This window comes from Lynx canadensis, chromosome D3 (genome assembly GCF_007474595.2).
Source record: "Lynx canadensis isolate LIC74 chromosome D3, mLynCan4.pri.v2, whole genome shotgun sequence".
NCBI classification, from domain to species: domain Eukaryota; kingdom Metazoa; phylum Chordata; class Mammalia; order Carnivora; family Felidae; genus Lynx; species Lynx canadensis.
Window position 1 is genome coordinate 65,194,784 of NC_044314.2, and position 13,202 is coordinate 65,207,985.

Sequence of the window (13,202 nt, forward strand, 5' to 3'; positions counted from 1 at the left end):
GACATTGTTCCCAGGAGCCCATGCTGGCCCCACTGCCTTTCAAGACCAAATCCATCAGACACCGAGGCTTCACCCGGCCCCACCGCTGACCCCAGGTGGCTCACTCAGGCTCTGATTGCTCGGTATAGGTGACGTAGGACAGAGGCTCTGGAATTGGGAGGAACCTGTACTTCCCCTCCGATGTCGAAGAGTAGATCAGACCTTCTGCATGAGCAGCCCTCAGATGATACGTGACTCGGGTAGCTTTCACTTTAAAAACTTCGCTAGCTTTTTTTTTTTTTTGGACTCTGCAAACCAGAATTCCTGGCATAAGTTTCTCAAACATCTAATGACCGAAATAGATCAAATTGTTTCCCAACCTCTCCTCTCCCCATCAAGAAGTCCTACTCCCTCTCAACCAATATTCCAGCTGTGAGAACAGCCACTGACTTTAACATCCATGTGGGTCACTGCTGCCCCAAGAGGTCAGAAAAATGCAAAGAAGCCAGAGAAGGGAGCAAATGCCTTCCAGCCATAGAGTAAGGTGGGCCCTTGGGGGCGCCAAGCGCTTACTGCACCAGGCGGTAGGGGAAGGTGAAGTTGTCAGCCGTTCAACTGCTTTCACCGTCCCTTTTGGGTCTTCGCACCATTATACATCTGCAGCCACCTCCCTTAGCCTGCCTTTAGCTGTGTTCAGCTTCTGGAGAGCAGCCGCTTCAGGGAGAATTGGACCTATAGGACCTGCCACGCAGCACCCCCACCGCCTGAGTGCAGCAGACACGGCATTTCCCGGCATGCACTCAATGTATTTCTTGTGATGCTCAGGTGAAAAGCTCCCCAAACCATCTGGAGAACGGTGGACTTCCCACAATGAACGTCTGCATCTTCTGTTGTACAGAACACCATCCGGGAGGCTCTGAGTTTGTGCATCTGACGTCTTATTATTTAAGGGTCTGTGTTCTAGGCAATGCAGTAAAGTGGGTGAAGCGAGCCTTCTGCCTGGGATGGCTTCAGATGGCCCGGAACTTGCTTCCTCCACCCTCCCTCTCTGGGTGGAAGGAGCGCTGTTTTCCCCGCGCACAGCCTGGTGCCCACTGAGGAAGTGTACATTCTGCTCCTCAGGCCACGTCTCTGAAGGTCGGCTTGGCCTCCTTCCTTCCTCAGCAGCCGACTGCCACCCATCCTGGAAGACCGCCAGTCATCACTTCCTCTAAGAGACCTTGCCTCCTCCACTTCCCCTCCTCCTGGACTGGATTTAGTGCCCTCCTGTGCACTCATTGCCACCATTCAGCAAATAAAAGTAAAGAGGGATGTCTTATTTGCTTGGTGCTGGGCACTTCAAGGTGCTGAACAGAGGCTCCTGGCTGGCTCAGTCGGTAGAGCACATGACTTTTTTTTTTTTTATGTTTGTTTATTTTTGAGAGAGAGACAGACAGAGTGTAAGCGGGGGAGGGGCAGAGAGAGAGGGAGACACAGAATCCAAAGCAGGCTCCAGGCTCTGAGCTGTCAGCACGGAGCCCGATGTGGGGCTTGAATCACGGACCACGAGATCATGACCTGAGCCGAAGTCAGGTCCTTAACCGACTGAGCCACCCAGGCGCCCTGAGCATGGGATTCTTAATCTCAGGGTCCTGAGTTCAAGTCCCACATTGGACATGGAGCCTACTTAAAATAAAACAAAGTACTGAATAAATAAATACTTCTGAATGAATCTCCAGCTTGTGTGTTTGCTCCTTGAGGACAACTATCATATTTTACTCACCTTTCTAGCTCCGGCATCATGCAAGCACACAGCAGCTGCCCAATAAACACGATTGTTGGACAAATACTGTACCTATTATATACACATCCAGCCCCTAACACCTCAGGAATCACAATATGAATGCCTTGGATAAGTTAATTTGTACATGAGTAGAAAGGATTGAGGTCAGGGAAGGGGCTTTTCAGCCTAACGTTGAACAAAAATCACTGGGGGAAAAACACGATCACTGCACTGGAAGGGTCCTGTCCAAAAACTTAGACCCGGAGAGAGGATCAAAGACCCAGATAGAGGAGCTGAAATTATAAAAGAGGAGAGCGGCGCCTGGGTGGCTCAGTCAGTTAAACATCGATCGGACTGTGGCTCAGGTCATGATCTCTTAGGTCGTCAGTTTGAGCCCCGCTTTGGGTGAGCCCTGCTTCTCTCTCTCTTTCTCTGTTCCTCGTGGGATTCTCTCTCTCCCTCTCTCTTTGTCCCTCACTCACTTGTACCCTCTCTCAAAAAAAAAAAAAACCTGTTAGGAGAAAACAGAGGAATAATCTTTATAAATTTGCATTAGTTAATAGTGTTTTAGGTATGACACCCAAAGTACAAATGCCAAAAGAAAAAATAGGGAGAGTGGATTTAGTCATATCGTGGTGTATATGAGTGCTTCGTTCCTTTTTATGGCCAAATAATATTCCATTGTGTGGATATACTACATTTTATTTATCCATTCACCACTTGGTGGACACTTGGGTTATTTCTCCTTTGGGGCTATTTATTGTGAATAATGCTGCCATGAACATTTATGTATCCGTTTTGTATGGAACTATGTTTTTTATTTATTGTTGAGAGAGAGAGAGAGAGAGAGAGAGGGGGGGGGGGGGCAGGCAGAGAGAAGGGGACAGAGGATCCGAAGCGGGCTCCATGCTGACAGCAGAGAGCCCGATGTGGGGCTTGAACCCACGAACCACATGACCTGAGTCAAAGTAAAACGCGTAATTGACTGGGCCACCTAGGTGCCCCATTTATTTCTTCTTTTAATGTTTGTTTATTTTGTGTGTGAGAGAGAGAGAGAGTCAGGGGGAGGGGCAGAGAGAGAAGGAGAGAGAGAATCCCAAGCAGGCTCTGCACTGTCAGCACAGAGCCCGATGTGGGACTCGAACCCACGAACTGTGAGATCATGACCTGAGCCAAAATCAAGAGCTGGACCCTTAACTGAGCCTCCCAGGCTCCCCTGGAACCTATATTTTCAATTCTCTTGGGTTATGTACCTAGGAGCAGAATTGCTGAGCCTTCTCTTTACTTTTTGAGGAATTGCCAAACACTGTCGCAACATTCTACATTCTCACCAGCAACGTGTGAGGGTTCCAGCTCTGTCTCGTATCACGAACTCTTATCAGTGTTTGTCTTTTTGGCGACAGCTATCCTGGTGACTGTGAAACGGTGTCTTATTGTGGTTTTGGTTTGCATTTCCCTGATTACTAACAGGTGCTGAGTATCTTTTCTTGTGCTTATTGGTCATTTGTGTATCTTCTTTGGAGAAATGTCTGTTGAAATCCTTCACCCATTTTTATTTTTATTATTTTTTGTTTTTTTATTATTTTTTGAATATGAAATTTATTGTCAGACTGGTTTCCATACAACACCCAGTGCTCATCCCAACAGGTGCCCTCCTCGATGCCCATCACCCCCTTTCCCCTCCCTCTCAGCCCCCATCAACCCTCAGTTTCTTCTCAGTATTTAAGAGTCTATTATGGTCTGCCTCCTTCTCTCTCTGTAACTTCTGCTTGCCCCTGCCACTCCCCCCTGGTCTTCTGTTAAGTTTCTCAGGATCCGCATAAGAGTGAAAACATATGGTATCTGTCTTTCTCTGCCTGACTTATTTCACTTAGCATCACACTCTCCAGTTCCATCCACGTTGCTGCAAATGGCCATATTTCATTCTTTCTCATCGCCAAGCAGTATTCCATCGTGTATGTAAACCACAACTTCTTTATCCATTCATCCATTTTTATTTTTTAAAAATGTTTATTTTTGAGAGAGAGCATGAGAGGAGGAGGGGCAGAGAGAGGGGGACAGAGAATTCCAAGAAGTCTCTGTGCTGATAGCAGACAGCCTGATGCAGGGCTTGAACTCACAAGCTGCGAGATCATGACCTGAGCCAAAGTCGGATGCTTAACCGACTGAGCCACCAAGGTGCCCTGGCCTTCACCCATTTTTAATTTGGATTATTAACTTTTTTTATTATTGAATTGTAAGAACTCTTTGCATATTCTAGATGTAAGCACTTTATCAAATATGTGACTTGGAAATATTTTCTCCCATTCTGTAGATCGTCTTTTCATTTGGAAAGTGTCGTTTTTCAGTACAAAATATTTTTTAATTTTGAAAACATAGGCCCCCACAAAAACAGATACACAAATGTTCATGGCAGCATTATTGACAATAGCCCCAAAGTAGAAATAACCCAAATGTCCACCACGTGATGAAGGGATAAACCAAATGCTGTATGCCCATGCAATGGAATACTATTTGGCCATAAAAAGGAACGAAGTATTTACAATATGAGTAAATTACAATTACTCATATTTACAATATGAGTAAATCTTTTTAGAAGCTATTTATTTACTGGGTTGCTTGTTTATTTAGGAAACTCTATGCCCAGAATGGGGCTTGAACTCACAAACTCGAGATTAAGAGTCACATGTTCTACCGACGGAGCCAGCCAGGTGCCCAGGAGTAAATCTTGAGAACATTATATTAAGTGAAAGAAGCCATTTGCAAAAGATCACATATTGTGAATTCTATTGCTACGAAATGTCCAGAACAGGCAGACCTATGGAGACAGAAAGTAGATTCCTGGTTGCTTAGGACTGGGGCCAAGAGAGGCAATGAGGAGTGACCATTAATGGGTACAGGGTTTCTTTTAAAAGAACAAAAAGGTTCTAAAATTACCTTGTAGGGGTCCCTGGGTGGCTCAGCTGAAAGAGTGTTTGACTCTTGATCTTGGGGTCATGGATTTGAGCCCCATATTAGGCGTGGAGATTACTTAAAAACTAAAAAAGTTGTGTAAAAAAGTGTTACAATCGGGGCACCTGGGTGACTCGGTTGGCTGAGCATCCGACTCTTAATTTCAGCTCAGGTCATGATCTCGTGGTTCATGGGATCAAGCCCTGCATTGCAGTGTCAGCGCGGAGCCTGCTTGGGATTCTCTCCCTCCCTCCCTCCCTCTCTCTCTCTCTCAATAAGTAAATAAACTTAAAAAAAAAAAAAAAAGAATCAGGGACTTCCGTGAGTGTGGGAAGAGCCAAAAGAACAGAGGTAATGGAAGCTATCTGCAAGAGCAAAGAAGCCCATGCTAAAGACCTCAGCCTGAAGCACCAAGGTGGGTGGGTCTCAAGATTCTCCAAGAAGCTTGTACAGACCATCTCAGAATTCAGTGATGAAGGGGGTCGTGCTCCAGGAAGCCAGTGTGGATCTCTTGTTTACCCACATACTCGACTGTGACTGATTCACCTCCATCTTCCAAACCTCCTACAACTTTCTCTCTCTGGCTGGCTCTATCCCAAAACCCTAAGGGAAAGGGGATTCTGGAAAATAGAGTTCTCAGCCTTAAAAATGAATGGTGGTGGCGCCGGGTTAACCACAACCAGCCCAGCACAATCCACCCCTGGGTCAGCTCAGCTTTGCATCCAAACACCTCCTTTTCAACATTTAACTTCCAAGTAAAGGTATTCCGAGCACCATGCTTTCACATGGTATGATTCAGCTATCCTTCCGACAGCCGAACCGAAAGAAGAAACCCGAAGTTCCCCCTTACCCATCTCTGAATAAATGTGCCTTTGTTTCCTGATTCGGATTCTGCTATCCTGTAGCCTAATATTGAGTTACAGAAATAGCCACGATTTATACATTAATACTTCCTGGTAGCATGAGAATGAGAGAGGAGAAAAAGACAAGTATGAGGTACAAAAGTCCATATCAAAGTAAGACACAGGACATCTTTGGCCACAACTGTGCTCGCGGCTGTGATTGGTCACATGACAAGATGAGTGTTCTTCCACCACCCTTTCTCTTTGTCCCCAGCAAGCACCTCAGCCAGTCATATTTGGGGGGGGTGGGTGGGTAATCTGGTGGGGTGACCTAGATCTTTATCCTTGAAAACAAATTTTTTTAATGTTTATTTATTTTTGGGAGAGAGAGCACGGGAGAAAGCGCACATGGGCTCAGCGGGGGAGGAGCACCGAGAGGAGGACAGAGGATCCAAAGTGACTCTGCGCTGACAGCAGAGAGCCCGAGAGCCTGAGAGCCCGATGTGGGGCTCAAACTCACGAGCCACGAGAACATGACCTGAACCGAAGTTAGATGCTCAACCCACTGAACCACCCAGGTGCCCCTTTATTCTGGAAGTTTTTGTGCTTTAAATGGTTCTGCCTGTTTTATTATTTATTTGTTTGTTTTTATACATTCAGTGTTTTCTGAAATATACTTTTTTAAAATATATAATTAATTGTCAAATTGGTTTCCATACAACACCCAGTGCTCATCCCAACAGGTGCCCTCCTCAATGCCCATCACCCCCTTTCCCCTCTCCTCCACCCCCATCAACCCTCAGTTTGTTGTTGCTGTTTTTAAATTTTTTTTACATTGTATTTATTTTTGATAGAGAGACAATGCACAAGTGGGGGACGGGCAGAGAGAGACGGAGACACAGGATCCCAAGCAGGCTTCAGGCTCCAAGCTGTCAGCACAGAGCCCGACGTGGGGCTCGAACTCACAAACCACGAGATCATGACCTGAGCCCAAGTCTGACACTTAACTGACTGAGCCACCCAGGCGCCGCTGTTCTCAGTTTTTAAGTCTCTTATGGTTTGGCTCCTTCTCTCTCTGCAACCTTTTTTTTCCCCTTCCCCTCCCCACGGTCTTCTGTTAAGTTTCTCAGGATCCACATATGAGTGAAAACATACGGTACCTGTGTTTCTCTGTATGACTTATTTCAGTTAGCATAACACTCTCCAGTTACATCCATGTTGCTACAAATGGCCAGATTTCATTCTTTCTCATTGCCAAGTAATATTCCATTGTATATATAAGCCACATCTTCTTTATCCATTCGTCAGTTGATGGACATTTGGGCTCTTTCCGTAATTTGGGTATTGTTGAAAGTGCGGCTATAAACACTGGGGTACGAGTGCCCCTATGCATCAGCACTCCTGTATCCCTTGGGTAAATTCCTAGCAGTGCTTATTTATTTTGCGCGCGCGAGAGAGAGAGTGTGCAGGCTCCCAGCGCAGAGCCCAATGAGGGACTAGAACCCCTGAACCGAAAGATCATGACCTGAGCCAAAACCAAGAATCGGACGCTTAACCGACTGAGCCACCCAGTCGCCCCTTAGTCCTGCCTGTTTTAGGTTGCTATAGTTTTCCGTCATTTTTACCACAGCATGTGGGAGCCCTACGTAAGATTACCAAGAGAATCTCCTGGCTTCCAGGTGTTCCTCCTTGCCCCCATTCTGGAGTAGCAAACCGATTTACGCTTGATAATCAAGCCCAGCCACCCAACCAGTACAGCAACCCCCCTTTTTTTTTTTTTTAATTTTTTTTCCAACGTTATTATTTATTTTTGGGACAGAGAGAGACAGAGCATGAACGGGGGAGGGGCAGAGAGAGAGGGAGACACAGAATCGGAAACAGGCTCCAGGCTCTGAGCCATCAGCCCAGAGCCTGACGCGGGGCTCGAACCCACGGACCGCGAGATCGTGACCTGGCTGAAGTCGGACGCCCAACCGACTGCGCCACCCAGGCGCCCCAGCAACCCCCTTTTTGCCTGACAAAGTCACCAGGTGGCAGTCTCAGCTTCCTGTTCAGTGGAACCAGCGTGTCCCTTGCCACCTGTGGCAACCAAGCAAGACCTCTAAGCCAGCAGAACCCGAAGCTGTGGGGGGTGGGAAGTTGAAACTTTACTGGTAGGTCATTAGAATAGTAACAGTGAAACAAGCTCCTCCCACTTCTACCCCTTGATTCCTGAAGTCTTTGGATATCTTTGCCTCGGGGAAAGAAACTTCACTACACGTTAGTGGCTGCTTCAAAGCACGTCCCGCATCTCCCGGGACATTAGGGACATTACGCTAGCTCCACCAAGTGATTTCACCCAGCTGACACCAGAAGCAAATCTTCAAAAGGCCATTCCGCCATCCTTCAGGGTGATGGGAAATACAGCAGGACCGGTGAGTTCCAGACAGAGGCACTGACAACATCATGCTTTCGCGAGCCCACGGCCACACTTCGTTTGCTGTAAAATGAGGTAAAACCAAAACTAAAGATGTAGGATTACAAATACAAATAAGAGAGGAGCTAAGAATAATAATGGGACTGTATTAGAATGTGGGATTGGTGATAGAAGTGAGTTAAACCCTCACTCATCAGAACAGGAAAGGAAGCCGGTGGGTGTGGCTCATTTTGGTAAATCAAGAAATAGTAAAGGTGCCTGGGTGGCTCAGTCGGTTAAGTGGCTGACTCTTGATTTCAGCTCAGGTCATGATCTCACAGTTCATGAGATCGAGCCCCACATTGGGCTCTGTGCTGACAGCATAGAGCCTGCTTAGGATTCTCTCTGTCTCTGTCTCTCTCTCTCTCTCTCTCTCTCTCTCTCTCAAAATAAACAAACTTAAAAAAATCGTAGCAAAAGCACATCACCGAAAGCTATGGAGGTAACTACTGGAAAAAAGAGCCCCAGATATGTAGTATTCATGTCTGGGGCGTTGTGAATAGTGGCAGTGAAGAGACTGAAATCTTCCTGTAACAGTAGATTTTAAAAGATCTTCATTATCTCTTAATTTTATTAAAGGAATATATACATTTAAAAGGAAAAATGATAAAATGAATATCCATCTGACTTGCCTGTCTCTTAAGGAAAGTATTCTTTTCCTATTATTTTTACATTTTTTAATGTTTATTTTGAGAGAGAGAGCACGCAAGCACCAGTCGGGGAGGGGCAGAGAGAAGGAGAGACAGAATCCCAAGTAGGCTCCACTCCATCAGCACAGAGCCCCATGTGGGGCTCAAACTCACTAACTGCAAGATCATGACCTGAACTGAGATCAACAGTCGTCAGACACTTAACCGACTGAGCCACCCAGGCACTATGGGAAAGTATTCTAGAAAACATCATCCATTCTACTCAATGTTTCGTATCCAAGCCACCAAAATGCTCAATCCCTCCATATGGGTCCGGAAGAAATTTGTTTCTGAAGAATGTACACATTTCCTTTGCGAGAGAATGAAAACTCTATTCCACAATGACTTTTCCTTTTGCCTTAATTGTCAAAAAACTGTAATGTTGAACAGTCAACTGTGATGTTGCTTCAGTAAGAAGTGATTTTTCTCAGGTTCCTGACACCATTTTTTTTTTTTTACATTTATTCATTTTTGAGAGCATGAGCAGGGGAGGGGCAGAGAGAGAGGGAGACACAGAATCTGAAGCAGGCTCCAGGCTCTGAGCTGTCAGCACAGAGCCCGACGCGGGGCTCGAACTCACGAACTGCAAGACCGTGACCTGAGCCGAAGTCGGATGCTCAACTGACTGAGCCACCCAGGCGCCCCTGTTACTGTTTTCTATTCATTGCTCTTTGTTTCTCTTTTTGTCTTCCACTCTTTTCCCACCTTGTCTGGCTTTAACTCAGACTTTTTTTTTTTTTTTTAAGTTTGTTTATTTGTAAGTAATCTCTACGTGGGGCTTGAGCTCCCAATCCCAACAAGATTAGGAGTTGCATGCTCTTCTGACTGAGCCAGCCAGGTACCCCTGTAACTGAACCTTTTATATTATCCCATTTCTCTCTTCTCTTAGCATATCAATTATACTTTTGATTTAAAATTATTTTAAGTGTTTGCCCTTGAGTATACACTTACAGTGAATCCAAGTTCTCTTTAGAATAACACCATAGCACCTCACGGGAGTGCAAGACCTTAGAATATTTCTGATTTCTCCCTCCCATCTCTGATAACATTGCTGTCATTCACTTATTGATAAGCTATAATTACCAAATGCATTGTTGCTATGATGATGATTATTTTTTGCTATGGTTATTTTAAACAAACTGTTATCTGTAAGATTAATTAAGAATATGACGGGGCGCCTGGGTGGCTTAGTCGGTTAAACATCCAACTCTGGACTTTGGCTCAGGTCATGATCTCACGGTTTGTGAGTCTGAGCCCCACATGGGGCTCTGCGCTGACAGTGCAGAACCTGCTTGGGATTCTCTCTCTCCCCCTCTCTCTGCCCCTCCTGCACTTTTCTCTCCCTCTCTCTCAAAATAGATAAATAAACTTAAAAACAAGAATATGAAAAAGAAGGGGTGCCTGGCTGATTCAGTCGGTGGAGCATGTGACGCTTTATCTTGGGGTTGTGAGTTCGAGCCCCACAATTTTTTTTAAGTTTTAAGAATATGAAACAGCAATTTTTTTTTTACCGTCATTTATTCCTTCTCTAATACTCTTTTCTTAATGTAGATCTTAGTGTCTGACCTATGTCATTTTTCTTCTTTCTGAAGAATTTCTTTTAACATTTCTCACAAAGCAGGGCTACTGGCAACGAAGTTCCTCAATTTTTGTTTGTCTGAGAAGGTCTTTATTATTTCTTCTTTACTTTTGAAGGAAAATGTAGCTAGATACAGTACTCTAAGTTTGTGGCTTTTTTCTTTCAACATGAATATCTTTCTTCACTCTCTTGCTTGCGTGGTTTCTGAGGAGAAATCCGATGTGATTCTATCTTTACTTCTTACTATGAAAGCTCTTTTTCTTTTTTCCTCCTCTGGTTTCTTTCCAGATTTTCTCTTTGTCTTTAATTTTCTCCAGTGAGAATGTGATATGCCCAGGAGGAGATTTTTTGTGTGTGTTTCTCCTGCCTGGTGTTCCCTGAGCTTCCTGGATCTGTGATTTGTTGTCTTTCGTTAATTTTTGAAATTATCAGTCGTTATTGCTGTAAATATTTTTTGTTCCTTTCTCTCTTCTCCTTCCGGTCTTCTCACTCTACATATGTTACACCTTTTGAAACAGTCACAGGATTTGTGGATATTCTGTTCTGTCATTTTCATTCATCCTTCTCTTCATATTTCAGTCTTGGAAGTTTCTCTTGACGTAACTTCAAGCTCATTGATTCTTTCCTTGGCCTCGCCCAGTCGGCTGATAAGCCCATCAAAGGCATTCTTCACTTGTGTGACAGCGTTCTTGATTTCACACATTTCCTTTACCTTCTTAGAGTTTACATCTCTTTGCTTACATTATCCATCAATTCTTTCATATTGTCCACTTTTTCCATTAGAGCCATTAGCATAGTCATCATAGTTGTTTAAAATTCCCAATCTGGGGCGCCTGGGTGGCGCAGTCGGTTGGGCGTCCGACTTCAGCCAGGTCACGATCTCGCGGTCCGGGAGTTCGAGCCCCGCGTCAGGCTCTGGGCTGATGGCTCAGAGCCTGGAGCCTGTTTCCGATTCTGTGTCTCCCTCTCTCTCTGCCCCTCCCCCGTTCATGCTCTGTCTCTCTCTGTCCCAAAAATAAATAAACGTTGAAAAAAAAAATTAAAAAAAAAAATAAATAAAATAAAATTCCCAATCTGATGGGGCACCTGGGTGGCTCAGTCAGTTGAAGTCTGACTGTTGATTACAGCTCAGGTCATGATTCCAGGGTCATGGGATCAAGCCCTGTGTCAGGCTCCTCGCTAAGCATGGAGCCTGGTTAAGATCCTCTCTTTCTCCTTCTGCCCCTCTCCCCTGCTTGCACTCTCTTTCTCTCTTTAAAATAAAAAATAAAATAAAATAAGATGTGAAAAAATAAAAATTTCAATTCAATAATTCCAACATCTCTCCAGATCCAAGTCTAGCTCTGATGCTTGTTCTGTCTCTTCAAACTATGTGGGTTTTTTTTTTTTTTTGTCTTTTAGTATATCTTGTAATTTTTTTTAGGTTTATTTATTTTGAGAGAGAGCGAGCCAGCTGGGGAGGGGCAGAGAGAGAGAGAGAGAGAGAGGGAGATAGAGGATCCAAAGGAGGCTCTGCGCTGACAGCAGAGAGCCCAGTGTGGGGCTTGAACTCATGGACTGTGAGATCATGGCTTGAGCCGAAGTTGGACACTTGACTGGCTGAGCCACCCAGGCACCTCATAGTAGGCCTTGTAATTTTTTGTTGAAATTTGGATATGATGTGCTGTGAAGAAGCAACTGAGGTAAACAGGCCTGTAGCATGAGAGTTTGTTTATCTTGCCAGGGTTTAGTCCATGTTTATTGCTTGTTGCAGCCATAGGTGTCAGAGGCAAAATATTCCTCCGGTGCCCTCAATTTGTCTTCCGTGTTGTCTTTGGGTTTTCCTAGAAACTTATTGTTATTATTATTATTATTTTTATTATTATTATTTTTAAAGTAGACTTCATGCCCAGCATGGGACCCAATGTAGGGCTTGAACTCATGAACCTGAGATCAAGATCTAAGCTGAGATCAAGAGTCAGATGCTTAACCAACTTAGCCACACAGATGCCCCTAGACACTTCTTAAATTAGTCCTGAGATGGGCAATTCTTTCGCTTGTATCCCATTTTTACACAGGCCCCCACTGATGTGGTGGAAAGGTGTGGAGAGAGGGGAAGGCTAGAAGCAGCTAGAGTTAGGTATTTCTTTTCCTCCAGGTCTGTTAGGCTCTATTAAAATCCCAGCCGGTTTGGCATTTGGGGCTGTCTTAGTTTGTTTTGAGGGAAATCCCTGAAGAACAGAAAGCTCTGGGCAATACTTCAAAATGGCTGCTTCACCCTCTTCCTGTTGGGACCACAAGGGGATTTTTTTCCATCTTTCTTCCTCATGAGAATCTGGTAGGGCTCCTGGAGGTTAAACTCACAAAGGTGCGGGGCCCCTTAAGATCGGACCTCTGCCCCCTGAACTCTTTAACCCTTGTCTACACTGGCCACACCAGCAATTCATCCATTACAGTTTAGCTTTTCCTCCCCTGGTAGTGGTTCAGACAGAGATTGATGCTCCAGTGGGTTGTGATTCTCTGTCTCTCCAATTTGGGGGCAGCCGTTTGTCCTGTGATCTCAGTTCTCTGAGGGATCTAAGAAGAGTTCATTGATTTTTCAGCTTGTCAGCGACTTTCTCTTTTGTGCGGATGGCAGTGATGATTGCCAAGGCTGGACCAGGAAACCAGAAATCCAGGTACATTTGTAGTTGTAGGATTTCCTTTTTTTTCCCCTTCATTTTTAACGCTTTATCAATCATTTAAAATTTTTTCTATGATTCCACTCACTATGGCCATCTTTTTCTGTAGGTTTTAATCATATTCATTATAAAATACGTTTCTGTAACTTATCTAGTATTATTTGCAGATCTATTTCCATTGACTGAATCTGGATTTTTTTTCTCGTGACTCAGTCACATTTGTCTGTTTCTTGGCATGTCTGGTATTTTTTATTGTATATCAGACATCATGGATGACAGGACAC